Raw genomic sequence first — 24,801 nt, forward strand, 5'->3', positions numbered from 1 at the left:
CTTTATCCCTAATTATAACTCTCACTCTTTCCCTGCATCTAACCCTAGCTCTAATCCCATCATTAACCTCGGTCCGGGCACACGCGTGAACCCCTACTCTCATCTCAGCCTCTCCTGGTGATACATCACACCTGGGATCGTTTGCTCCCTGTGGGCTGTGGGAAATTTGCTACCAGCACGCCCTGGAAGTGGGGCTCATTCCGCTGCAACGGGAGGTCTTCCCAGGACGCGTCACAGCTCAACGCAAGAGCTCCTGGGTTTCGAAGGCTCTTGCAGCAAGCCTTCACAAAGCAGCAGGGAGCGCCGTTCCAGATGGGAAACTTGAGACTGGATGTCCAGAAAAGCAAGACGTCAGAAGCGAAACCTTTTTCCTGCAGGGTGTGGCATACCATCCGCTTGCTCATTGCGACAGAGGTGGCACTAATGAAGGAAGAGGTCAACGTTACGTTCTTCTTTAAAATGCAAGGCCAGGAAAAGTGGCAGCGGTGGGATTTGAACCCACGCCTCCGAAGAGACTGGAGCCTTAATCCAGCGCCTTAGACCGCTCGGCCACGCTACCTCCCTGCTAGTCACCGAAAGCGGAACTTGACCCGTTGCCCGGCCCGCTTTAGTGCTTTGCCTTTTCTCCTTGGAAAGTCTGGAGACAGGCAGTGGAAGGGCAGGCAAACTGTCAGGTGCGCAGAGGAGGGGAGACCATGAGGCAAGGTGGGAGATGGGGGCAAGAAGTGAGAAAAAAACTAATCGCAAGCTAGGGCAGGATTCGGAAAGTGAAGCCGAAAAGGGGCTTAGCATGCAGCCCAGGGGTTTCTTTGACTGTCCTAAGCCCACAGGGACTTTGCCGTCCTCAGCTCATGAGACTTGAGATGGGTAGCTTGATTTGCTGAGGAAATGCGGGATGACAGATTCAACTCTGGAGTCAAACATAGCCCGGAACTATCGCCTTAAACTGAGTTTTAAGCCTGGTGCCGATAAAAAGAAAGAAATTAGCCTTAGATCGGGCAAGCCGTTTGACGGGGGAAAATGAGACCCCCTAGGCCAGCTAGGTGGTCGCTGGATGCTGTGCAGACATCAGCAGCTGTTCATTTCATGCCCTCACGTCTCCTCGTTAGTATAGTGGTCAGTATCCCCGCCTGTCACGCGGGAGACCGGGGTTCAATTCCCCGACGGGGAGGTTAAACCTCTTCTGGATTTTTTTTAGTTCTTGACAAATATTCTTGAAGATTAGGCTGAGTCAAGTAGGGAATGGGTGCCAAGAACTGACTCTTTAAGAAAAAAGCACCGGCAACGCTAGTCATCGTACAATATTTGTGCACAATTGCTTACATTAGGCGGCCGGTCCACTTTATTGAGTCCCCCTCAGCACCATTTAGTGCTCCTGTTGTCTGCGAAGTCCAAATTGTAACCCTGAATCAGTTCCTCTTCTGACCCTTTGTATCATGTTACATGACGAGTAATGATCACCTGTTAGCTTTATCCCTAATTATAACTCTCACTCTTTCCCTGCATCTAACCCTAGCTCTAATCCCATCATTAACCTCGGTCCGGGCACACGCGTGAACCCCTACTCTCATCTCAGCCTCTCCTGGTGATACATCACACCTGGGATCGTTTGCTCCCTGTGGGCTGTGGGAAATTTGCTACCAGCACGCCCTGGAAGTGGGGCTCATTCCGCTGCAACGGGAGGTCTTCCCAGGACGCGTCACAGCTCAACGCAAGAGCTCCTGGGTTTCGAAGGCTCTTGCAGCAAGCCTTCACAAAGCAGCAGGGAGCGCCGTTCCAGATGGGAAACTTGAGACTGGATGTCCAGAAAAGCAAGACGTCAGAAGCGAAACCTTTTTCCTGCAGGGTGTGGCATACCATCCGCTTGCTCATTGCGACAGAGGTGGCACTAATGAAGGAAGAGGTCAACGTTACGTTCTTCTTTAAAATGCAAGGCCAGGAAAAGTGGCAGCGGTGGGATTTGAACCCACGCCTCCGAAGAGACTGGAGCCTTAATCCAGCGCCTTAGACCGCTCGGCCACGCTACCTCCCTGCTAGTCGCCGAAAGCGGAACTTGACCCGTTGCCCGGCCCGCTTTAGTGCTTTGCCTTTTCTCCTTGGAAAGTCTGGAGACAGGCAGTGGAAGGGCAGGCAAACTGTCAGGTGCGCAGAGGAGGGGAGACCATGAGGCAAGGTGGGAGATGGGGGCAAGAAGTGAGAAAAAAACTAATCGCAAGCTAGGGCAGGATTCGGAAAGTGAAGCCGAAAAGGGGCTTAGCATGCAGCCCAGGGGTTTCTTTGACTGTCCTAAGCCCACAGGGACTTTGCCGTCCTCAGCTCATGAGACTTGAGATGGGTAGCTTGATTTGCTGAGGAAATGCGGGATGACAGATTCAACTCTGGAGTCAAACATAGCCCGGAACTATCGCCTTAAACTGAGTTTTAAGCCTGGTGCCGATAAAAAGAAAGAAATTAGCCTTAGATCGGGCAAGCCGTTTGACGGGGGAAAATGAGACCCCCTAGGCCAGCTAGGTGGTCGCTGGATGCTGTGCAGACATCAGCAGCTGTTCATTTCATGCCCTCACGTCTCCTCGTTAGTATAGTGGTCAGTATCCCCGCCTGTCACCCGGGAGACCGGGGTTCTTCTGGATTTTTTTTAGTTCTTGACAAATATTCTTGAAGATTAGGCTGAGTCAAGTAGGGAATGGGTGCCAAGAACTGACTCTTTAAGAAAAAAGCACCGGCAACGCTAGTCATCGTACAATATTTGTGCACAATTGCTTACATTAGGCGGCCGGTCCACTTTATTGAGTCCCCCTCAGCACCATTTAGTGCTCCTGTTGTCTGCGAAGTCCAAATTGTAACCCTGAATCAGTTCCTCTTCTGACCCTTTGTATCATGTTACATGACGAGTAATGATCACCTGTTAGCTTTATCCCTAATTATAACTCTCACTCTTTCCCTGCATCTAACCCTAGCTCTAATCCCATCATTAACCTCGGTCCGGGCACACGCGTGAACCCCTACTCTCATCTCAGCCTCTCCTGGTGATACATCACACCTGGGATCGTTTGCTCCCTGTGGGCTGTGGGAAATTTGCTACCAGCACGCCCTGGAAGTGGGGCTCATTCCGCTGCAACGGGAGGTCTTCCCAGGACGCGTCACAGCTCAACGCAAGAGCTCCTGGGTTTCGAAGGCTCTTGCAGCAAGCCTTCACAAAGCAGCAGGGAGCGCCGTTCCAGATGGGAAACTTGAGACTGGATGTCCAGAAAAGCAAGACGTCAGAAACGAAACCTTTTTCCTGCAGGGTGTGGCATACCATCCGCTTGCTCATTGCGACAGAGGTGGCACTAATGAAGGAAGAGGTCAACGTTACGTTCTTCTTTAAAATGCAAGGCCAGGAAAAGTGGCAGCGGTGGGATTTGAACCCACGCCTCCGAAGAGACTGGAGCCTTAATCCAGCGCCTTATACCGCTCGGCCACGCTACCTCCCTACTAGTTGCCGAAAGCGGAACTTGACCCGTTGCCCGGCCCGCTTTAGTGCTTTGCCTTTTCTCCTTGGAAAGTCTGGAGACAGGCAGTGGAAGGGCAGGCAAACTGTCAGGTGCGCAGAGGAGGGGAGACCATGAGGCAAGGTGGGAGATGGGGGCAAGAAGTGAGAAAAAAACTAATCGCAAGCTAGGGCAGGATTTGGAAAGTGAAGCCGAAAAGGGGCTTAGCATGCAGCCCAGGGGTTTCTTTGACTGTCCTAAGCCCACAGGGACTTTGCCGTCCTCAGCTCATGAGACTTGAGATGGGTAGCTTGATTTGCTGAGGAAATGCGGGATGACAGATTCAACTCTGGAGTCAAACATAGCCCGGAACTATCGCCTTAAACTGAGTTTTAAGCCTGGTGCCGATAAAAAGAAAGAAATTAGCCTTAGATCGGGCAAGCCGTTTGACGGGGGAAAATGAGACCCCCCTAGGCCAGCTAGGTGGTCGCTGGATGCTGTGCAGACATCAGCAGCTGTTCATTTCATGCCCTCACGTCTCCTCGTTAGTATAGTGGTCAGTATCCCCGCCTGTCACGCGGGAGACCGGGGTTCAATTCCCCGACGGGGAGGTTAAACCTTTTCTGGATTTTTTTTAGTTCTTGACAAATATTCTTGAAGATTAGGCTGAGTCAAGTAGGGAATGGGTGCCAAGAACTGACTCTTTAAGAAAAAAGCACCGGCAACGCTAGTCATCGTACAATATTTGTGCACAATTGCTTACATTAGGCGGCCGGTCCACTTTATTGAGTCCCCCTCAGCACCATTTAGTGCTCCTGTTGTCTGCGAAGTCCAAATTGTAACCCTGAATCAGTTCCTCTTCTGACCCTTTGTATCATGTTACATGACGAGTAATGATCACCTGTTAGCTTTATCCCTAATTATAACTCTCACTCTTTCCCTGCATCTAACCCTAGCTCTAATCCCATCATTAACCTCGGTCCGGGCACACGCGTGAACCCCTACTCTCATCTCAGCCTCTCCTGGTGATACATCACACCTGGGATCGTTTGCTCCCTGTGGGCTGTGGGAAATTTGCTACCAGCACGCCCTGGAAGTGGGGCTCATTCCGCTGCAACGGGAGGTCTTCCCAGGACGCGTCACAGCTCAACGCAAGAGCTCCTGGGTTTCGAAGGCTCTTGCAGCAAGCCTTCACAAAGCAGCAGGGAGCGCCGTTCCAGATGGGAAACTTGAGACTGGATGTCCAGAAAAGCAAGACGTCAGAAGCGAAACCTTTTTCCTGCAGGGTGTGGCATACCATCCGCTTGCTCATTGCGACAGAGGTGGCACTAATGAAGGAAGAGGTCAACGTTACGTTCTTCTTTAAAATGCAAGGCCAGGAAAAGTGGCAGCGGTGGGATTTGAACCCACGCCTCCGAAGAGACTGGAGCCTTAATCCAGCGCCTTAGACCGCTCGGCCACGCTACCTCCCTGCTAGTCGCCGAAAGCGGAACTTGACCCGTTGCCCGGCCCGCTTTAGTGCTTTGCCTTTTCTCCTTGGAAAGTCTGGAGACAGGCAGTGGAAGGGCAGGCAAACTGTCAGGTGCGCAGAGGAGGGGAGACCATGAGGCAAGGTGGGAGATGGGGGCAAGAAGTGAGAAAAAAACTAATCGCAAGCTAGGGCAGGATTCGGAAAGTGAAGCCGAAAAGGGGCTTAGCATGCAGCCCAGGGGTTTCTTTGACTGTCCTAAGCCCACAGGGACTTTGCCGTCCTCAGCTCATGAGACTTGAGATGGGTAGCTTGATTTGCTGAGGAAATGCGGGATGACAGATTCAACTCTGGAGTCAAACATAGCCCGGAACTATCGCCTTAAACTGAGTTTTAAGCCTGGTGCCGATAAAAAGAAAGAAATTAGCCTTAGATCGGGCAAGCCGTTTGACGGGGGAAAATGAGACCCCCCTAGGCCAGCTAGGTGGTCGCTGGATGCTGTGCAGACATCAGCAGCTGTTCATTTCATGCCCTCACGTCTCCTCGTTAGTATAGTGGTCAGTATCCCCGCCTGTCACGCGGGAGACCGGGGTTCAATTCCCCGACGGGGAGGTTAAACCTTTTCTGGATTTTTTTTAGTTCTTGACAAATATTCTTGAAGATTAGGCTGAGTCAAGTAGGGAATGGGTGCCAAGAACTGACTCTTTAAGAAAAAAGCACCGGCAACGCTAGTCATCGTACAATATTTGTGCACAATTGCTTACATTAGGCGGCCGGTCCACTTTATTGAGTCCCCCTCAGCACCATTTAGTGCTCCTGTTGTCTGCGAAGTCCAAATTGTAACCCTGAATCAGTTCCTCTTCTGACCCTTTGTATCATGTTACATGACGAGTAATGATCACCTGTTAGCTTTATCCCTAATTATAACTCTCACTCTTTCCCTGCATCTAACCCTAGCTCTAATCCCATCATTAACCTCGGTCCGGGCACACGCGTGAACCCCTACTCTCATCTCAGCCTCTCCTGGTGATACATCACACCTGGGATCGTTTGCTCCCTGTGGGCTGTGGGAAATTTGCTACCAGCACGCCCTGGAAGTGGGGCTCATTCCGCTGCAACGGGAGGTCTTCCCAGGACGCGTCACAGCTCAACGCAAGAGCTCCTGGGTTTCGAAGGCTCTTGCAGCAAGCCTTCACAAAGCAGCAGGGAGCGCCGTTCCAGATGGGAAACTTGAGACTGGATGTCCAGAAAAGCAAGACGTCAGAAGCGAAACCTTTTTCCTGCAGGGTGTGGCATACCATCCGCTTGCTCATTGCGACAGAGGTGGCACTAATGAAGGAAGAGGTCAACGTTACGTTCTTCTTTAAAATGCAAGGCCAGGAAAAGTGGCAGCGGTGGGATTTGAACCCACGCCTCCGAAGAGACTGGAGCCTTAATCCAGCGCCTTAGACCGCTCGGCCACGCTACCTCCCTGCTAGTCGCCGAAAGCGGAACTTGACCCGTTGCCCGGCCCGCTTTAGTGCTTTGCCTTTTCTCCTTGGAAAGTCTGGAGACAGGCAGTGGAAGGGCAGGCAAACTGTCAGGTGCGCAGAGGAGGGGAGACCATGAGGCAAGGTGGGAGATGGGGGCAAGAAGTGAGAAAAAAACTAATCGCAAGCTAGGGCAGGATTCGGAAAGTGAAGCCGAAAAGGGGCTTAGCATGCAGCCCAGGGGTTTCTTTGACTGTCCTAAGCCCACAGGGACTTTGCCGTCCTCAGCTCATGAGACTTGAGATGGGTAGCTTGATTTGCTGAGGAAATGCGGGATGACAGATTCAACTCTGGAGTCAAACATAGCCCGGAACTATCGCCTTAAACTGAGTTTTAAGCCTGGTGCCGATAAAAAGAAAGAAATTAGCCTTAGATCGGGCAAGCCGTTTGACGGGGGAAAATGAGACCCCCTAGGCCAGCTAGGTGGTCGCTGGATGCTGTGCAGACATCAGCAGCTGTTCATTTCATGCCCTCACGTCTCCTCGTTAGTATAGTGGTCAGTATCCCCGCCTGTCACCCGGGAGACCGGGGTTCTTCTGGATTTTTTTTAGTTCTTGACAAATATTCTTGAAGATTAGGCTGAGTCAAGTAGGGAATGGGTGCCAAGAACTGACTCTTTAAGAAAAAAGCACCGGCAACGCTAGTCATCGTACAATATTTGTGCACAATTGCTTACATTAGGCGGCCGGTCCACTTTATTGAGTCCCCCTCAGCACCATTTAGTGCTCCTGTTGTCTGCGAAGTCCAAATTGTAACCCTGAATCAGTTCCTCTTCTGACCCTTTGTATCATGTTACATGACGAGTAATGATCACCTGTTAGCTTTATCCCTAATTATAACTCTCACTCTTTCCCTGCATCTAACCCTAGCTCTAATCCCATCATTAACCTCGGTCCGGGCACACGCGTGAACCCTTACTCTCATCTCAGCCTCTCCTGGTGATACATCACACCTGGGATCGTTTGCTCCCTGTGGGCTGTGGGAAATTTGCTACCAGCACGCCCTGGAAGTGGGGCTCATTCCGCTGCAACGGGAGGTCTTCCCAGGACGCGTCACAGCTCAACGCAAGAGCTCCTGGGTTTCGAAGGCTCTTGCAGCAAGCCTTCACAAAGCAGCAGGGAGCGCCGTTCCAGATGGGAAACTTGAGACTGGATGTCCAGAAAAGCAAGACGTCAGAAGCGAAACCTTTTTCCTGCAGGGTGTGGCATACCATCCGCTTGCTCATTGCGACAGAGGTGGCACTAATGAAGGAAGAGGTCAACGTTACGTTCTTCTTTAAAATGCAAGGCCAGGAAAAGTGGCAGCGGTGGGATTTGAACCCACGCCTCCGAAGAGACTGGAGCCTTAATCCAGCGCCTTAGACCGCTCGGCCACGCTACCTCCCTGCTAGTTGCCGAAAGCGGAACTTGACCCGTTGCCCGGCCCGCTTTAGTGCTTTGCCTTTTCTCCTTGGAAAGTCTGGAGACAGGCAGTGGAAGGGCAGGCAAACTGTCAGGTGCGCAGAGGAGGGGAGACCATGAGGCAAGGTGGGAGATGGGGGCAAGAAGTGAGAAAAAAACTAATCGCAAGCTAGGGCAGGATTCGGAAAGTGAAGCCGAAAAGGGGCTTAGCATGCAGCCCAGGGGTTTCTTTGACTGTCCTAAGCCCACAGGGACTTTGCCGTCCTCAGCTCATGAGACTTGAGATGGGTAGCTTGATTTGCTGAGGAAATGCGGGATGACAGATTCAACTCTGGAGTCAAACATAGCCCGGAACTATCGCCTTAAACTGAGTTTTAAGCCTGGTGCCGATAAAAAGAAAGAAATTAGCCTTAGATCGGGCAAGCCGTTTGACGGGGGAAAATGAGACCCCCTAGGCCAGCTAGGTGGTCGCTGGATGCTGTGCAGACATCAGCAGCTGTTCATTTCATGCCCTCACGTCTCCTCGTTAGTATAGTGGTCAGTATCCCCGCCTGTCACGCGGGAGACCGGGGTTCAATTCCCCGACGGGGAGGTTAAACCTCTTCTGGATTTTTTTTAGTTCTTGACAAATATTCTTGAAGATTAGGCTGAGTCAAGTAGGGAATGGGTGCCAAGAACTGACTCTTTAAGAAAAAAGCACCGGCAACGCTAGTCATCGTGCAATATTTGTGCACAATTGCTTACATTAGGCGGCCGGTCCACTTTATTGAGTCCCCCTCAGCACCATTTAGTGCTCCTGTTGTCTGCGAAGTCCAAATTGTAACCCTGAATCAGTTCCTCTTCTGACCCTTTGTATCATGTTACATGACGAGTAATGATCACCTGTTAGCTTTATCCCTAATTATAACTCTCACTCTTTCCCTGCATCTAACCCTAGCTCTAATCCCATCATTAACCTCGGTCCGGGCACACGCGTGAACCCTTACTCTCATCTCAGCCTCTCCTGGTGATACATCACACCTGGGATCGTTTGCTCCCTGTGGGCTGTGGGAAATTTGCTACCAGCACGCCCTGGAAGTGGGGCTCATTCCGCTGCAACGGGAGGTCTTCCCAGGACGCGTCACAGCTCAACGCAAGAGCTCCTGGGTTTCGAAGGCTCTTGCAGCAAGCCTTCACAAAGCAGCAGGGAGCGCCGTTCCAGATGGGAAACTTGAGACTGGATGTCCAGAAAAGCAAGACGTCAGAAGCGAAACCTTTTTCCTGCAGGGTGTGGCATACCATCCGCTTGCTCATTGCGACAGAGGTGGCACTAATGAAGGAAGAGGTCAACGTTACGTTCTTCTTTAAAATGCAAGGCCAGGAAAAGTGGCAGCGGTGGGATTTGAACCCACGCCTCCGAAGAGACTGGAGCCTTAATCCAGCGCCTTAGACCGCTCGGCCACGCTACCTCCCTGCTAGTCGCCGAAAGCGGAACTTGACCCGTTGCCCGGCCCGCTTTAGTGCTTTGCCTTTTCTCCTTGGAAAGTCTGGAGACAGGCAGTGGAAGGGCAGGCAAACTGTCAGGTGCGCAGAGGAGGGGAGACCATGAGGCAAGGTGGGAGATGGGGGCAAGAAGTGAGAAAAAAACTAATCGCAAGCTAGGGCAGGATTCGGAAAGTGAAGCCGAAAAGGGGCTTAGCATGCAGCCCAGGGGTTTCTTTGACTGTCCTAAGCCCACAGGGACTTTGCCGTCCTCAGCTCATGAGACTTGAGATGGGTAGCTTGATTTGCTGAGGAAATGCGGGATGACAGATTCAACTCTGGAGTCAAACATAGCCCGGAACTATCGCCTTAAACTGAGTTTTAAGCCTGGTGCCGATAAAAAGAAAGAAATTAGCCTTAGATCGGGCAAGCCGTTTGACGGGGGAAAATGAGACCCCCTAGGCCATCTAGGTGGTCGCTGGATGCTGTGCAGACATCAGCAGCTGTTCATTTCGTGCCCTCACGTCTCCTCGTTAGTATAGTGGTCAGTATCCCCGCCTGTCACGCGGGAGACCGGGGTTCAATTCCCCGACGGGGAGGTTAAACCTTTTCTGGATTTTTTTTAGTTCTTGACAAATATTCTTGAAGATTAGGCTGAGTCAAGTAGGGAATGGGTGCCAAGAACTGACTCTTTAAGAAAAAAGCACCGGCAACGCTAGTCATCGTACAATATTTGTGCACAATTGCTTACATTAGGCGGCCGGTCCACTTTATTGAGTCCCCCTCAGCACCATTTAGTGCTCCTGTTGTCTGCGAAGTCCAAATTGTAACCCTGAATCAGTTCCTCTTCTGACCCTTTGTATCATGTTACATGACGAGTAATGATCACCTGTTAGCTTTATCCCTAATTATAACTCTCACTCTTTCCCTGCATCTAACCCTAGCTCTAATCCCATCATTAACCTCGGTCCGGGCACACGCGTGAACCCCTACTCTCATCTCAGCCTCTCCTGGTGATACATCACACCTGGGATCGTTTGCTCCCTGTGGGCTGTGGGAAATTTGCTACCAGCACGCCCTGGAAGTGGGGCTCATTCCGCTGCAACGGGAGGTCTTCCCAGGACGCGTCACAGCTCAACGCAAGAGCTCCTGGGTTTCGAAGGCTCTTGCAGCAAGCCTTCACAAAGCAGCAGGGAGCGCCGTTCCAGATGGGAAACTTGAGACTGGATGTCCAGAAAAGCAAGACGTCAGAAGCGAAACCTTTTTCCTGCAGGGTGTGGCATACCATCCGCTTGCTCATTGCGACAGAGGTGGCACTAATGAAGGAAGAGGTCAACGTTACGTTCTTCTTTAAAATGCAAGGCCAGGAAAAGTGGCAGCGGTGGGATTTGAACCCACGCCTCCGAAGAGACTGGAGCCTTAATCCAGCGCCTTAGACCGCTCGGCCACGCTACCTCCCTGCTAGTCGCTGAAAGCGGAACTTGACCCGTTGCCCGGCCCGCTTTAGTGCTTTGCCTTTTCTCCTTGGAAAGTCTGGAGACAGGCAGTGGAAGGGCAGGCAAACTGTCAGGTGCGCAGAGGAGGGGAGACCATGAGGCAAGGTGGGAGATGGGGGCAAGAAGTGAGAAAAAAACTAATCGCAAGCTAGGGCAGGATTCGGAAAGTGAAGCCGAAAAGGGGCTTAGCATGCAGCCCAGGGGTTTCTTTGACTGTCCTAAGCCCACAGGGACTTTGCCGTCCTCAGCTCATGAGACTTGAGATGGGTAGCTTGATTTGCTGAGGAAATGCGGGATGACAGATTCAACTCTGGAGTCAAACATAGCCCGGAACTATCGCCTTAAACTGAGTTTTAAGCCTGGTGCCGATAAAAAGAAAGAAATTAGCCTTAGATCGGGCAAGCCGTTTGACGGGGGAAAATGAGACCCCCTAGGCCAGCTAGGTGGTCGCTGGATGCTGTGCAGACATCAGCAGCTGTTCATTTCATTCCCTCACGTCTCCTCGTTAGTATAGTGGTCAGTATCCCCGCCTGTCACGCGGGAGACCATTCCCCGACGGGGAGGTTAAACCTCTTCTGGATTTTTTTTAGTTCTTGACAAATATTCTTGAAGATTAGGCTGAGTCAAGTAGGGAATGGGTGCCAAGAACTGACTCTTTAAGAAAAAAGCACCGGCAACGCTAGTCATCGTACAATATTTGTGCACAATTGCTTACATTAGGCGGCCGGTCCACTTTATTGAGTCCCCCTCAGCACCATTTAGTGCTCCTGTTGTCTGCGAAGTCCAAATTGTAACCCTGAATCAGTTCCTCTTCTGACCCTTTGTATCATGTTACATGACGAGTAATGATCACCTGTTAGCTTTATCCCTAATTATAACTCTCACTCTTTCCCTGCATCTAACCCTAGCTCTAATCCCATCATTAACCTCGGTCCGGGCACACGCGTGAACCCCTACTCTCATCTCAGCCTCTCCTGGTGATACATCACACCTGGGATCGTTTGCTCCCTGTGGGCTGTGGGAAATTTGCTACCAGCACGCCCTGGAAGTGGGGCTCATTCCGCTGCAACGGGAGGTCTTCCCAGGACGCGTCACAGCTCAACGCAAGAGCTCCTGGGTTTCGAAGGCTCTTGCAGCAAGCCTTCACAAAGCAGCAGGGAGCGCCGTTCCAGATGGGAAACTTGAGACTGGATGTCCAGAAAAGCAAGACGTCAGAAGCGAAACCTTTTTCCTGCAGGGTGTGGCATACCATCCGCTTGCTCATTGCGACAGAGGTGGCACTAATGAAGGAAGAGGTCAACGTTACGTTCTTCTTTAAAATGCAAGGCCAGGAAAAGTGGCAGCGGTGGGATTTGAACCCACGCCTCCGAAGAGACTGGAGCCTTAATCCAGCGCCTTAGACCGCTCGGCCACGCTACCTCCCTGCTAGTTGCCGAAAGCGGAACTTGACCCGTTGCCCGGCCCGCTTTAGTGCTTTGCCTTTTCTCCTTGGAAAGTCTGGAGACAGGCAGTGGAAGGGCAGGCAAACTGTCAGGTGCGCAGAGGAGGGGAGACCATGAGGCAAGGTGGGAGATGGGGGCAAGAAGTGAGAAAAAAACTAATCGCAAGCTAGGGCAGGATTCGGAAAGTGAAGCCGAAAAGGGGCTTAGCATGCAGCCCAGGGGTTTCTTTGACTGTCCTAAGCCCACAGGGACTTTGCCGTCCTCAGCTCATGAGACTTGAGATGGGTAGCTTGATTTGCTGAGGAAATGCGGGATGACAGATTCAACTCTGGAGTCAAACATAGCCCGGAACTATCGCCTTAAACTGAGTTTTAAGCCTGGTGCCGATAAAAAGAAAGAAATTAGCCTTAGATCGGGCAAGCCGTTTGACGGGGGAAAATGAGACCCCCTAGGCCAGCTAGGTGGTCGCTGGATGCTGTGCAGACATCAGCAGCTGTTCATTTCATGCCCTCACGTCTCCTCGTTAGTATAGTGGTCAGTATCCCCGCCTGTCACGCGGGAGACCCCGACGGGGAGGTTAAACCTTTTCTGGATTTTTTTTAGTTCTTGACAAATATTCTTGAAGATTAGGCTGAGTCAAGTAGGGAATGGGTGCCAAGAACTGACTCTTTAAGAAAAAAGCACCGGCAACGCTAGTCATCGTACAATATTTGTGCACAATTGCTTACATTAGGCGGCCGGTCCACTTTATTGAGTCCCCCTCAGCACCATTTAGTGCTCCTGTTGTCTGCGAAGTCCAAATTGTAACCCTGAATCAGTTCCTCTTCTGACCCTTTGTATCATGTTACATGACGAGTAATGATCACCTGTTAGCTTTATCCCTAATTATAACTCTCACTCTTTCCCTGCATCTAACCCTAGCTCTAATCCCATCATTAACCTCGGTCCGGGCACACGCGTGAACCCCTACTCTCATCTCAGCCTCTCCTGGTGATACATCACACCTGGGATCGTTTGCTCCCTGTGGGCTGTGGGAAATTTGCTACCAGCACGCCCTGGAAGTGGGGCTCATTCCGCTGCAACGGGAGGTCTTCCCAGGACGCGTCACAGCTCAACGCAAGAGCTCCTGGGTTTCGAAGGCTCTTGCAGCAAGCCTTCACAAAGCAGCAGGGAGCGCCGTTCCAGATGGGAAACTTGAGACTGGATGTCCAGAAAAGCAAGACGTCAGAAACGAAACCTTTTTCCTGCAGGGTGTGGCATACCATCCGCTTGCTCATTGCGACAGAGGTGGCACTAATGAAGGAAGAGGTCAACGTTACGTTCTTCTTTAAAATGCAAGGCCAGGAAAAGTGGCAGCGGTGGGATTTGAACCCACGCCTCCGAAGAGACTGGAGCCTTAATCCAGCGCCTTAGACCGCTCGGCCACGCTACCTCCCTGCTAGTCGCCGAAAGCGGAACTTGACCCGTTGCCCGGCCCGCTTTAGTGCTTTGCCTTTTCTCCTTGGAAAGTCTGGAGACAGGCAGTGGAAGGGCAGGCAAACTGTCAGGTGCGCAGAGGAGGGGAGACCATGAGGCAAGGTGGGAGATGGGGGCAAGAAGTGAGAAAAAAACTAATCGCAAGCTAGGGCAGGATTCGGAAAGTGAAGCCGAAAAGGGGCTTAGCATGCAGCCCAGGGGTTTCTTTGACTGTCCTAAGCCCACAGGGACTTTGCCGTCCTCAGCTCATGAGACTTGAGATGGGTAGCTTGATTTGCTGAGGAAATGCGGGATGACAGATTCAACTCTGGAGTCAAACATAGCCCGGAAGTATCGCCTTAAACTGAGTTTTAAGCCTGGTGCCGATAAAAAGAAAGAAATTAGCCTTAGATCGGGCAAGCCGTTTGACGGGGGAAAATGAGACCCCCTAGGCCAGCTAGGTGGTCGCTGGATGCTGTGCAGACATCAGCAGCTGTTCATTTCATGCCCTCACGTCTCCTCGTTAGTATAGTGGTCAGTATCCCCGCCTGTCACGCGGGAGACCGGGGTTCAATTCCCCGACGGGGAGGTTAAACCTCTTCTGGATTTTTTTTAGTTCTTGACAAATATTCTTGAAGATTAGGCTGAGTCAAGTAGGGAATGGGTGCCAAGAACTGACTCTTTAAGAAAAAAGCACCGGCAACGCTAGTCATCGTGCAATATTTGTGCACAATTGCTTACATTAGGCGGCCGGTCCACTTTATTGAGTCCCCCTCAGCACCATTTAGTGCTCCTGTTGTCTGCGAAGTCCAAATTGTAACCCTGAATCAGTTCCTCTTCTGACCCTTTGTATCATGTTACATGACGAGTAATGATCACCTGTTAGCTTTATCCCTAATTATAACTCTCACTCTTTCCCTGCATCTAACCCTAGCTCTAATCCCATCATTAACCTCGGTCCGGGCACACGCGTGAACCCCTACTCTCATCTCAGCCTCTCCTGGTGATACATCACACCTGGGATCGTTTGCTCCCTGTGGGCTGTGGGAAATTTGCTACCAGCACGCCCTGGAAGTGGGGCTCATTCCGCTGCAACGGGAGGTCTTCCCAGGACGCGTCACAGCTCAACGCAAGAGCTCCTGGGTTTCGAAGGCTCTTGCAGCAAGCCTTCACAAAGCAGCAGGGAGCGCCGTTCCAGATGGGAAACTTGAGACTGGATGTCCAGAAAAGCAAGACGTCAGAAGCGAAACCTTTTTCCTGCAGGGTGTGGCATACCATCCGCTTGCTCATTGCGACAGAGGTGGCACTAATGAAGGAAGAGGTCAACGTTACGTTCTTCTTTAAAATGCAAGGCCAGGAAAAGTGGCAGCGGTGGGATTTGAACCCACGCCTCCGAAGAGACTGGAGCCTTAATCCAGCGCCTTAGACCGCTCGGCCACGCTACCTCCCTGCTAGTCGCCGAAAGCGGAACTTGACCCGTTGCCCGGCCCGCTTTAGTGCTTTGCCTTTTCTCCTTGGAAAGTCTGGAGACAGGCAGTGGAAGGGCAGGCAAACTGTCAGGTGCGCAGAGGAGGGGAGACCATGAGGCAAGGTGGGAGATGGGGGCAAGAAGTGAGAAAAAAACTAATCGCAAGCTAGGGCAGGATTCGGAAAGTGAAGCCGAAAAGGGGCTTAGCATGCAGCCCAGGGGTTTCTTTGACTGTCCTAAGCCCACAGGGACTTTGCCGTCCTCAGCTCATGAGACTTGAGATGGGTAGCTTGATTTGCTGAGGAAATGCGGGATGACAGATTCAACTCTGGAGTCAAACATAGCCCGGAACTATCGCCTTAAACTGAGTTTTAAGCCTGGTGCCGATAAAAAGAAAGAAATTAGCCTTAGATCGGGCAAGCCGTTTGACGGGGGAAAATGAGACCCCCCTAGGCCAGCTAGGTGGTCGCTGGATGCTGTGCAGACATCAGCAGCTGTTCATTTCATGCCCTCACGTCTCCTCGTTAGTATAGTGGTCAGTATCCCCGCCTGTCACGCGGGAGACGGGGAGGTTAAACCTTTTCTGGATTTTTTTTAGTTCTTGACAAATATTCTTGAAGATTAGGCTGAGTCAAGTAGGGAATGGGTGCCAAGAACTGACTCTTTAAGAAAAAAGCACCGGCAACGCTAGTCATCGTACAATATTTGTGCACAATTGCTTACATTAGGCGGCCGGTCCACTTTATTGAGTCCCCCTCAGCACCATTTAGTGCTCCTGTTGTCTGCGAAGTCCAAATTGTAACCCTGAATCAGTTCCTCTTCTGACCCTTTGTATCATGTTACATGACGAGTAATGATCACCTGTTAGCTTTATCCCTAATTATAACTCTCACTCTTTCCCTGCATCTAACCCTAGCTCTAATCCCATCATTAACCTCGGTCCGGGCACACGCGTGAACCCCTACTCTCATCTCAGCCTCTCCTGGTGATACATCACACCTGGGATCGTTTGCTCCCTGTGGGCTGTGGGAAATTTGCTACCAGCACGCCCTGGAAGTGGGGCTCATTCCGCTGCAACGGGAGGTCTTCCCAGGACGCGTCACAGCTCAACGCAAGAGCTCCTGGGTTTCGAAGGCTCTTGCAGCAAGCCTTCACAAAGCAGCAGGGAGCGCCGTTCCAGATGGGAAACTTGAGACTGGATGTCCAGAAAAGCAAGACGTCAGAAGCGAAACCTTTTTCCTGCAGGGTGTGGCATACCATCCGCTTGCTCATTGCGACAGAGGTGGCACTAATGAAGGAAGAGGTCAACGTTACGTTCTTCTTTAAAATGCAAGGCCAGGAAAAGTGGCAGCGGTGGGATTTGAACCCACGCCTCCGAAGAGACTGGAGCCTTAATCCAGCGCCTTAGACCGCTCGGCCACGCTACCTCCCTGCTAGTCGCCGAAAGCGGAACTTGACCCGTTGCCCGGCCCGCTTTAGTGCTTTGCCTTTTCTCCTTGGAAAGTCTGGAGACAGGCAGTGGAAGGGCAGGCAAACTGTCAGGTGCGCAGAGGAGGGGAGACCATGAGGCAAGGTGGGAGATGGGGGCAAGAAGTGAGAAAAAAACTAATCGCAAGCTAGGGCAGGATTCGGAAAGTGAAGCCGAAAAGGGGCTTAGCATGCAGCCCAGGGGTTTCTTTGACTGTCCTAAGCCCACAGGGACTTTGCCGTCCTCAGCTCATGAGACTTGAGATGGGTAGCTTGATTTGCTGAGGAAATGCGGGATGACAGATTCAACTCTGGAGTCAAACATAGCCCGGAACTATCGCCTTAAACTGAGTTTTAAGCCTGGTGCCGATAAAAAGAAAGAAATTAGCCTTAGATCGGGCAAGCCGTTTGACGGGGGAAAATGAGACCCCCTAGGCCAGCTAGGTGGTCGCTGGATGCTGTGCAGACATCAGCAGCTGTTCATTTCATGCCCTCACGTCTCCTCGTTAGTATAGTGGTCAGTATCCCCGCCTGTCACCCGGGAGACCGGGGTTCTTCTGGATTTTTTTTAGTTCTTGACAAATATTCTTGAAGATTAGGCTGAGTCAAGTAGGGAATGGGTGCCAAGAACTGACTCTTTAAGAAAAAAGCACCGGCAACGCTAGTCATCGTACAATATTTGTGCACAATTGCTTACATTAGGCGGCCGGTCCACTTTATTGAGTCCCCCTCAGCACCATTTAGTGCTCCTGTTGTCTGCGAAGTCCAAATTGTAACCCTGAATCAGTTCCTCTTCTGACCCTTTGTATCATGTTACATGACGAGTAATGATCACCTGTTAGCTTTATCCCTAATTATAACTCTCACTCTTTCCCTGCATCTAACCCTAGCTCTAATCCCATCATTAACCTCGGTCCGGGCACACGCGTGAACCCCTACTCTCATCTCAGCCTCTCCTGGTGATACATCACACCTGGGATCGTTTGCTCCCTGTGGGCTGTGGGAAATTTGCTACCAGCACGCCCTGGAAGTGGGGCTCATTCCGCTGCAACGGGAGGTCTTCCCAGGAGGCGTCATAGCTCAACGCAAGAGCTCCTGGGTTTCGAAGGCTCTTGCAGCAAGCCTTCACAAAGCAGCAGGGCGCGCCGTTCCAGATGGGAAACTTGAGACTGGATGTCCAGAAAAGCAAGACGTCAGAAGCGAAACCTTTTTCCTGCAGGGTGTGGCATACCATCCGCTTGCTCATTGCGACAGAGGTGGCACTAATGAAGGAAGAGGTCAACGTTACGTTCTTCTTTAAAATGCAAGGCCAGGAAAAGTGGCAGCGGTGGGATTTGAACCCACGCCTCCGAAGAGACTGGAGCCTTAATCCAGCGCCTTAGACCGCTCGGCCACGCTACCTCCCTGCTAGTTGCCGAAAGCGGAACTTGACCCGTTGCCCGGCCCGCTTTAGTGCTTTGCCTTTTCTCCTTGGAAAGTCTGGAGACAGGCAGTGGAAGGGCAGGCAAACTGTCAGGTGCGCAGAGGAGGGGAGACCATGAGGCAAGGTGGGAGATGGGGGCAAGAAGTGAGAAAAAAACTAATCGCAAGCTAGGGCAGGATTCGGAAAGTGAAGCCGAAAAGGGGCTTAGCATGCAGCCCAGGGGTTTCTTTGACTGTCCTAAGCCCACAGGGACTTTGCCGTCCTCAGCTCATGAGACTTGAGATGGGTAGCTTGATTTGCTGAGGAAATGCGGGATGACAGATTCAACTCTGGAGTCAAACATAGCCCGGAACTATCGCCTTAAACTGAGTTTTAAGCCTGGTGCCGATAAAAAGAAAGAAATTAGCCTTAGATCGGGCAAGCCGTTTGACGGGGGAAAATGAGACCCCCTAGGCCAGCTAGGTGGTCGCTGGATGCTGTGCAGACATCAGCAGCTGTTCATTTCATGCCCTCACGTCTCCTCGTTAGTATAGTGGTCAGTATCCCCGCCTGTCACGCGGGAGACCGGGGTTCAATTCCCCGACGGGGAGGTTAAACCTCTTCTGGATTTTTTTTAGTTCTTGACAAATATTCTTGAAGATTAGGCTGAGTCAAGTAGGGAATGGGTGCCAAGAACTGACTCTTTAAGAAAAAAGCACCGGCAACGCTAGTCATCGTGCAATATTTGTGCACAATTGCTTACATTAGGCGGCCGGTCCACTTTATTGAGTCCCCCTCAGCACCATTTAGTGCTCCTGTTGTCTGCGAAGTCCAAATTGTAACCCTGAATCAGTTCCTCTTCTGACCCTTTGTATCATGTTACATGACGAGTAATGATCACCTGTTAGCTTTATCCCTAATTATAACTCTCACTCTTTCCCTGCATCTAACCCTAGCTCTAATCCCATCATTAACCTCGGTCCGGGCACACGCGTGAACCCTTACTCTCATCTCAGCCTCTCCTGGTGATACATCACACCTGGGATCGTTTGCTCCCTGTGGGCTGTGGGAAATTTGCTACCAGCACGCCCTGGAAGTGGGGCTCATTCCGCTGCAACGGGAGGTCTTCCCAGGACGCGTCACAGCTCAACGCAAGAGCTCCTGGGTTTCGAAGGCTCTTGCAGCAAGCCTTCACAAAGCAGCAGGGAGCGCCGTTCCAGATGGGAAACTTGAGACTGGATGTCCAGAAAAGCAAGACGTCAGAAGCGAAACCTTTTTCCTGCAGGGTGTGGCATACCATCCGCTTGCTCATTGCGACAGAGGTGGCACTAATGAAGGAAGAGGTCAACGTTACGTTCTTCTTTAAAATGCAAGGCCAGGAAAAGTGGCAGCGGTGGGATTCGAACCCACGCCTCCGAAGAGACTGGAGCCTTAATCCAGCGCCTTAGACCGCTCGGCCACGCTACCTCCCTGCTAGTCGCCGAAAGCGGAACTTGACCCGTTGCCCGGCCCGCTTTAGTGCTTTGCCTTTTCTCCTTGGAAAGTCTGGAGACAGGCAGTGGAAGGGCAGGCAAACTGTCAGGTGCGCAGAGGAGGGGAGACCATGAGGCAAGGTGGGAGATGGGGGCAAGAAGTGAGAAAAAAACTAATCGCAAGCTAGGGCAGGATTCGGAAAGTGAAGCCGAAAAGGGGCTTAGCATGCAGCCCAGGGGTTTCTTTGACTGTCCTAAGCCCACAGGGACTTTGCCGTCCTCAGCTCATGAGACTTGAGATGGGTAGCTTGATTTGCTGAGGAAATGCGGGATGACAGATTCAACTCTGGAGTCAAACATAGCCCGGAACTATCGCCTTAAACTGAGTTTTAAGCCTGGTGCCGATAAAAAGAAAGAAATTAGCCTTAGATCGGGCAAGCCGTTTGACGGGGGAAAATGAGACCCCCTAGGCCAGCTAGGTGGTCGCTGGATGCTGTGCAGACATCAGCAGCTGTTCATTTCATGCCCTCACGTCTCCTCGTTAGTATAGTGGTCAGTATCCCCGCCTGTCACGCGGGAGACCGGGGTTCAATTCCCCGACGGGGAGGTTAAACCTTTTCTGGATTTTTTTTAGTTCTTGACAAATATTCTTGAAGATTAGGCTGAGTCAAGTAGGGAATGGGTGCCAAGAACTGACTCTTTAAGAAAAAAGCACCGGCAACGCTAGTCATCGTACAATATTTGTGCACAATTGCTTACATTAGGCGGCCGGTCCACTTTATTGAGTCCCCCTCAGCACCATTTAGTGCTCCTGTTGTCTGCGAAGTCCAAATTGTAACCCTGAATCAGTTCCTCTTCTGACCCTTTGTATCATGTTACATGACGAGTAATGATCACCTGTTAGCTTTATCCCTAATTATAACTCTCACTCTTTCCCTGCATCTAACCCTAGCTCTAATCCCATCATTAACCTCGGTCCGGGCACACGCGTGAACCCCTACTCTCATCTCAGCCTCTCCTGGTGATACATCACACCTGGGATCGTTTGCTCCCTGTGGGCTGTGGGAAATTTGCTACCAGCACGCCCTGGAAGTGGGGCTCATTCCGCTGCAACGGGAGGTCTTCCCAGGACGCGTCACAGCTCAACGCAAGAGCTCCTGGGTTTCGAAGGCTCTTGCAGCAAGCCTTCACAAAGCAGCAGGGAGCGCCGTTCCAGATGGGAAACTTGAGACTGGATGTCCAGAAAAGCAAGACGTCAGAAGCGAAACCTTTTTCCTGCAGGGTGTGGCATACCATCCGCTTGCTCATTGCGACAGAGGTGGCACTAATGAAGGAAGAGGTCAACGTTACGTTCTTCTTTAAAATGCAAGGCCAGGAAAAGTGGCAGCGGTGGGATTTGAACCCACGCCTCCGAAGAGACTGGAGCCTTAATCCAGCGCCTTAGACCGCTCGGCCACGCTACCTCCCTGCTAGTCACCGAAAGCGGAACTTGACCCGTTGCCCGGCCCGCTTTAGTGCTTTGCCTTTTCTCCTTGGAAAGTCTGGAGACAGGCAGTGGAAGGGCAGGCAAACTGTCAGGTGCGCAGAGGAGGGGAGACCATGAGGCAAGGTGGGAGATGGGGGCAAGAAGTGAGAAAAAAACTAATCGCAAGCTAGGGCAGGATTCGGAAAGTGAAGCCGAAAAGGGGCTTAGCATGCAGCCCAGGGGTTTCTTTGACTGTCCTAAGCCCACAGGGACTTTGCCGTCCTCAGCTCATGAGACTTGAGATGGGTAGCTTGATTTGCTGAGGAAATGCGGGATGACAGATTCAACTCTGGAGTCAAACATAGCCCGGAACTATCGCCTTAAACTGAGTTTTAAGCCTGGTGCCGATAAAAAGAAAGAAATTAGCCTTAGATCGGGCAAGCCGTTTGACGGGGGAAAATGAGACCCCCTAGGCCAGCTAGGTGGTCGCTGGATGCTGTGCAGACATCAGCAGCTGTTCATTTCATGCCCTCACGTCTCCTCGTTAGTATAGTGGTCAGTATCCCCGCCTGTCACGCGGGAGACCGGGGTTCAATTCCCCGACGGGGAGGTTAAACCTCTTCTGGATTTTTTTTAGTTCTTGACAAATATTCTTGAAGATTAGGCTGAGTCAAGTAGGGAATGGGTGCCAAGAACTGACTCTTTAAGAAAAAAGCACCGGCAACGCTAGTCATCGTACAATATTTGTGCACAATTGCTTACATTAGGCGGCCGGTCCACTTTATTGAGTCCCCCTCAGCACCATTTAGTGCTCCTGTTGTCTGCGAAGTCCAAATTGTAACCCTGAATCAGTTCCTCTTCTGACCCTTTGTATCATGTTACATGACGAGTAATGATCACCTGTTAGCTTTATCCCTAATTATAACTCTCACTCTTTCCCTGCATCTAACCCTAGCTCTAATCCCATCATTAACCTCGGTCCGGGCACACGCGTGAACCCCTACTCTCATCTCAGCCTCTCCTGGTGATACATCACACCTGGGATCGTTTGCTCCCTGTGGGCTGTGGGAAATTTGCTACCAGCACGCCCTGGAAGTGGGGCTCATTCCGCTGCAACGGGAGGTCTTCCCAGGACGCGTCACAGCTCAACGCAAGAGCTCCTGGGTTTCGAAGGCTCTTGCAGCAAGCCTTCACAAAGCAGCAGGGAGCGCCGTTCCAGATGGGAAACTTGAGACTGGATGTCCAGAAAAGCAAGACGTCAGAAGCGAAACCTTTTTCCTGCAGGGTGTGGCATACCATCCGCTTGCTCATTGCGACAGAGGTGGCACTAATGAAGGAAGAGGTCAACGTTACGTTCTTCTTTAAAATGCAAGGCCAGGAAAAGTGGCAGCGGTGGGATTTGAACCCACGCCTCCGAAGAGACTGGAGCCTTAATCCAGCGCCTTAGACCGCTCGGCCACGCTACCTCCCTGCTAGTCGCCGAAAGCGGAACTTGACCCGTTGCCCGGCCCGCTTTAGTGCTTTGCCTTTTCTCCTTGGAAAGTCTGGAGACAGGCAGTGGAAGGGCAGGCAAACTGTCAGGTGCGCAGAGGAGGGGAGACCATGAGGCAAGGTGGGAGATGGGGGCAAGAAGTGAGAAAAAAACTAATCGCAAGCTAGGGCAGGATTCGGAAAGTGAAGCCGAAAAGGGGCTTAGCATGCAGCCCAGGGGTTTCTTTGACTGTCCTAAGCCCACAGGGACTTTGCCGTCCTCAGCTCATGAGACTTGAGATGGGTAGCTTGATTTGCTGAGGAAATGCGGGATGACAGATTCAACTCTGGAGTCAAACATAGCCCGGAACTATCGCCTTAAACTGAGTTTTAAGCCTGGTGCCGATAAAAAGAAAGAAATTAGCCTTAGATCGGGCAAGCCGTTTGACGGGGGAAAATGAGACCCCCTAGGCCAGCTAGGTGGTCGCTGGATGCTGTGCAGACATCAGCAGCTGTTCATTTCATGCCCTCACGTCTCCTCGTTAGTATAGTGGTCAGTATCCCCGCCTGTCACCCGGGAGACCGGGGTTCTTCTGGATTTTTTTTAGTTCTTGACAAATATTCTTGAAGATTAGGCTGAGTCAAGTAGGGAATGGGTGCCAAGAACTGACTCTTTAAGAAAAAAGCACCGGCAACGCTAGTCATCGTACAATATTTGTGCACAATTGCTTACATTAGGCGGCCGGTCCACTTTATTGAGTCCCCCTCAGCACCATTTAGTGCTCCTGTTGTCTGCGAAGTCCAAATTGTAACCCTGAATCAGTTCCTCTTCTGACCCTTTGTATCATGTTACATGACGAGTAATGATCACCTGTTAGCTTTATCCCTAATTATAACTCTCACTCTTTCCCTGCATCTAACCCTAGCTCTAATCCCATCATTAACCTCGGTCCGGGCACACGCGTGAACCCCTACTCTCATCTCAGCCTCTCCTGGTGATACATCACACCTGGGATCGTTTGCTCCCTGTGGGCTGTGGGAAATTTGCTACCAGCACGCCCTGGAAGTGGGGCTCATTCCGCTGCAACGGGAGGTCTTCCCAGGACGCGTCACAGCTCAACGCAAGAGCTCCTGGGTTTCGAAGGCTCTTGCAGCAAGCCTTCACAAAGCAGCAGGGAGCGCCGTTCCAGATGGGAAACTTGAGACTGGATGTCCAGAAAAGCAAGACGTCAGAAACGAAACCTTTTTCCTGCAGGGTGTGGCATACCATCCGCTTGCTCATTGCGACAGAGGTGGCACTAATGAAGGAAGAGGTCAACGTTACGTTCTTCTTTAAAATGCAAGGCCAGGAAAAGTGGCAGCGGTGGGATTTGAACCCACGCCTCCGAAGAGACTGGAGCCTTAATCCAGCGCCTTATACCGCTCGGCCACGCTACCTCCCTACTAGTTGCCGAAAGCGGAACTTGACCCGTTGCCCGGCCCGCTTTAGTGCTTTGCCTTTTCTCCTTGGAAAGTCTGGAGACAGGCAGTGGAAGGGCAGGCAAACTGTCAGGTGCGCAGAGGAGGGGAGACCATGAGGCAAGGTGGGAGATGGGGGCAAGAAGTGAGAAAAAAACTAATCGCAAGCTAGGGCAGGATTTGGAAAGTGAAGCCGAAAAGGGGCTTAGCATGCAGCCCAGGGGTTTCTTTGACTGTCCTAAGCCCACAGGGACTTTGCCGTCCTCAGCTCATGAGACTTGAGATGGGTAGCTTGATTTGCTGAGGAAATGCGGGATGACAGATTCAACTCTGGAGTCAAACATAGCCCGGAACTATCGCCTTAAACTGAGTTTTAAGCCTGGTGCCGATAAAAAGAAAGAAATTAGCCTTAGATCGGGCAAGCCGTTTGACGGGGGAAAATGAGACCCCCCTAGGCCAGCTAGGTGGTCGCTGGATGCTGTGCAGACATCAGCAGCTGTTCATTTCATGCCCTCACGTCTCCTCGTTAGTATAGTGGTCAGTATCCCCGCCTGTCACGCGGGAGACCGGGGTTCAATTCCCCGACGGGGAGGTTAAACCTTTTCTGGATTTTTTTTAGTTCTTGACAAATATTCTTGAAGATTAGGCTGAGTCAAGTAGGGAATGGGTGCCAAGAACTGACTCTTTAAGAAAAAAGCACCGGCAACGCTAGTCATCGTACAATATTTGTGCACAATTGCTTACATTAGGCGGCCGGTCCACTTTATTGAGTCCCCCTCAGCACCATTTAGTGCTCCTGTTGTCTGCGAAGTCCAAATTGTAACCCTGAATCAGTTCCTCTTCTGACCCTTTGTATCATGTTACATGACGAGTAATGA

General features: G+C 51.4%; 11 non-coding genes across 11 annotated transcripts; 10 read left to right on the forward strand and 1 right to left on the reverse strand.

Annotated features, from left to right (window-relative positions):
* The first annotated feature begins 1,099 nt into the window (after nucleotides 1-1,099).
* TRNAD-GUC (transfer RNA aspartic acid (anticodon GUC)) lies at nucleotides 1,100-1,171 on the forward strand. The gene has a single exon. It is a non-coding gene; the product is annotated as a tRNA-Asp (tRNA).
* A 2,838-nt stretch (nucleotides 1,172-4,009) lies between these two features.
* On the forward strand, nucleotides 4,010-4,081 carry TRNAD-GUC (transfer RNA aspartic acid (anticodon GUC)). The gene has a single exon. It is a non-coding gene; the product is annotated as a tRNA-Asp (tRNA).
* Nucleotides 4,082-5,478: 1,397 nt separating this feature from the next.
* Nucleotides 5,479-5,550, forward strand: TRNAD-GUC (transfer RNA aspartic acid (anticodon GUC)). The gene has a single exon. It is a non-coding gene; the product is annotated as a tRNA-Asp (tRNA).
* Nucleotides 5,551-8,387: 2,837 nt separating this feature from the next.
* Nucleotides 8,388-8,459, forward strand: TRNAD-GUC (transfer RNA aspartic acid (anticodon GUC)). Its single transcript has one exon. It is a non-coding gene; the product is annotated as a tRNA-Asp (tRNA).
* Nucleotides 8,460-9,855: 1,396 nt separating this feature from the next.
* Nucleotides 9,856-9,927, forward strand: TRNAD-GUC (transfer RNA aspartic acid (anticodon GUC)). The gene has a single exon. It is a non-coding gene; the product is annotated as a tRNA-Asp (tRNA).
* A 4,311-nt stretch (nucleotides 9,928-14,238) lies between these two features.
* On the forward strand, nucleotides 14,239-14,310 carry TRNAD-GUC (transfer RNA aspartic acid (anticodon GUC)). Its single transcript has one exon. It is a non-coding gene; the product is annotated as a tRNA-Asp (tRNA).
* A 4,287-nt stretch (nucleotides 14,311-18,597) lies between these two features.
* On the forward strand, nucleotides 18,598-18,669 carry TRNAD-GUC (transfer RNA aspartic acid (anticodon GUC)). The gene has a single exon. It is a non-coding gene; the product is annotated as a tRNA-Asp (tRNA).
* Nucleotides 18,670-19,443: 774 nt separating this feature from the next.
* TRNAL-AAG (transfer RNA leucine (anticodon AAG)) lies at nucleotides 19,444-19,525 on the reverse strand. The gene has a single exon. It is a non-coding gene; the product is annotated as a tRNA-Leu (tRNA).
* Nucleotides 19,526-20,065: 540 nt separating this feature from the next.
* TRNAD-GUC (transfer RNA aspartic acid (anticodon GUC)) lies at nucleotides 20,066-20,137 on the forward strand. Its single transcript has one exon. It is a non-coding gene; the product is annotated as a tRNA-Asp (tRNA).
* Nucleotides 20,138-21,533: 1,396 nt separating this feature from the next.
* Nucleotides 21,534-21,605, forward strand: TRNAD-GUC (transfer RNA aspartic acid (anticodon GUC)). Its single transcript has one exon. It is a non-coding gene; the product is annotated as a tRNA-Asp (tRNA).
* A 2,838-nt stretch (nucleotides 21,606-24,443) lies between these two features.
* TRNAD-GUC (transfer RNA aspartic acid (anticodon GUC)) lies at nucleotides 24,444-24,515 on the forward strand. The gene has a single exon. It is a non-coding gene; the product is annotated as a tRNA-Asp (tRNA).
* Nucleotides 24,516-24,801: the final 286 nt, after the last annotated feature.

The sequence above is a fragment of the Ambystoma mexicanum genome, chromosome 1p (assembly GCF_040938575.1).
Source record: "Ambystoma mexicanum isolate Mex_15411 chromosome 1p, UKY_AmexF1_1, whole genome shotgun sequence".
NCBI lineage: Eukaryota > Metazoa > Chordata > Amphibia > Caudata > Ambystomatidae > Ambystoma > Ambystoma mexicanum.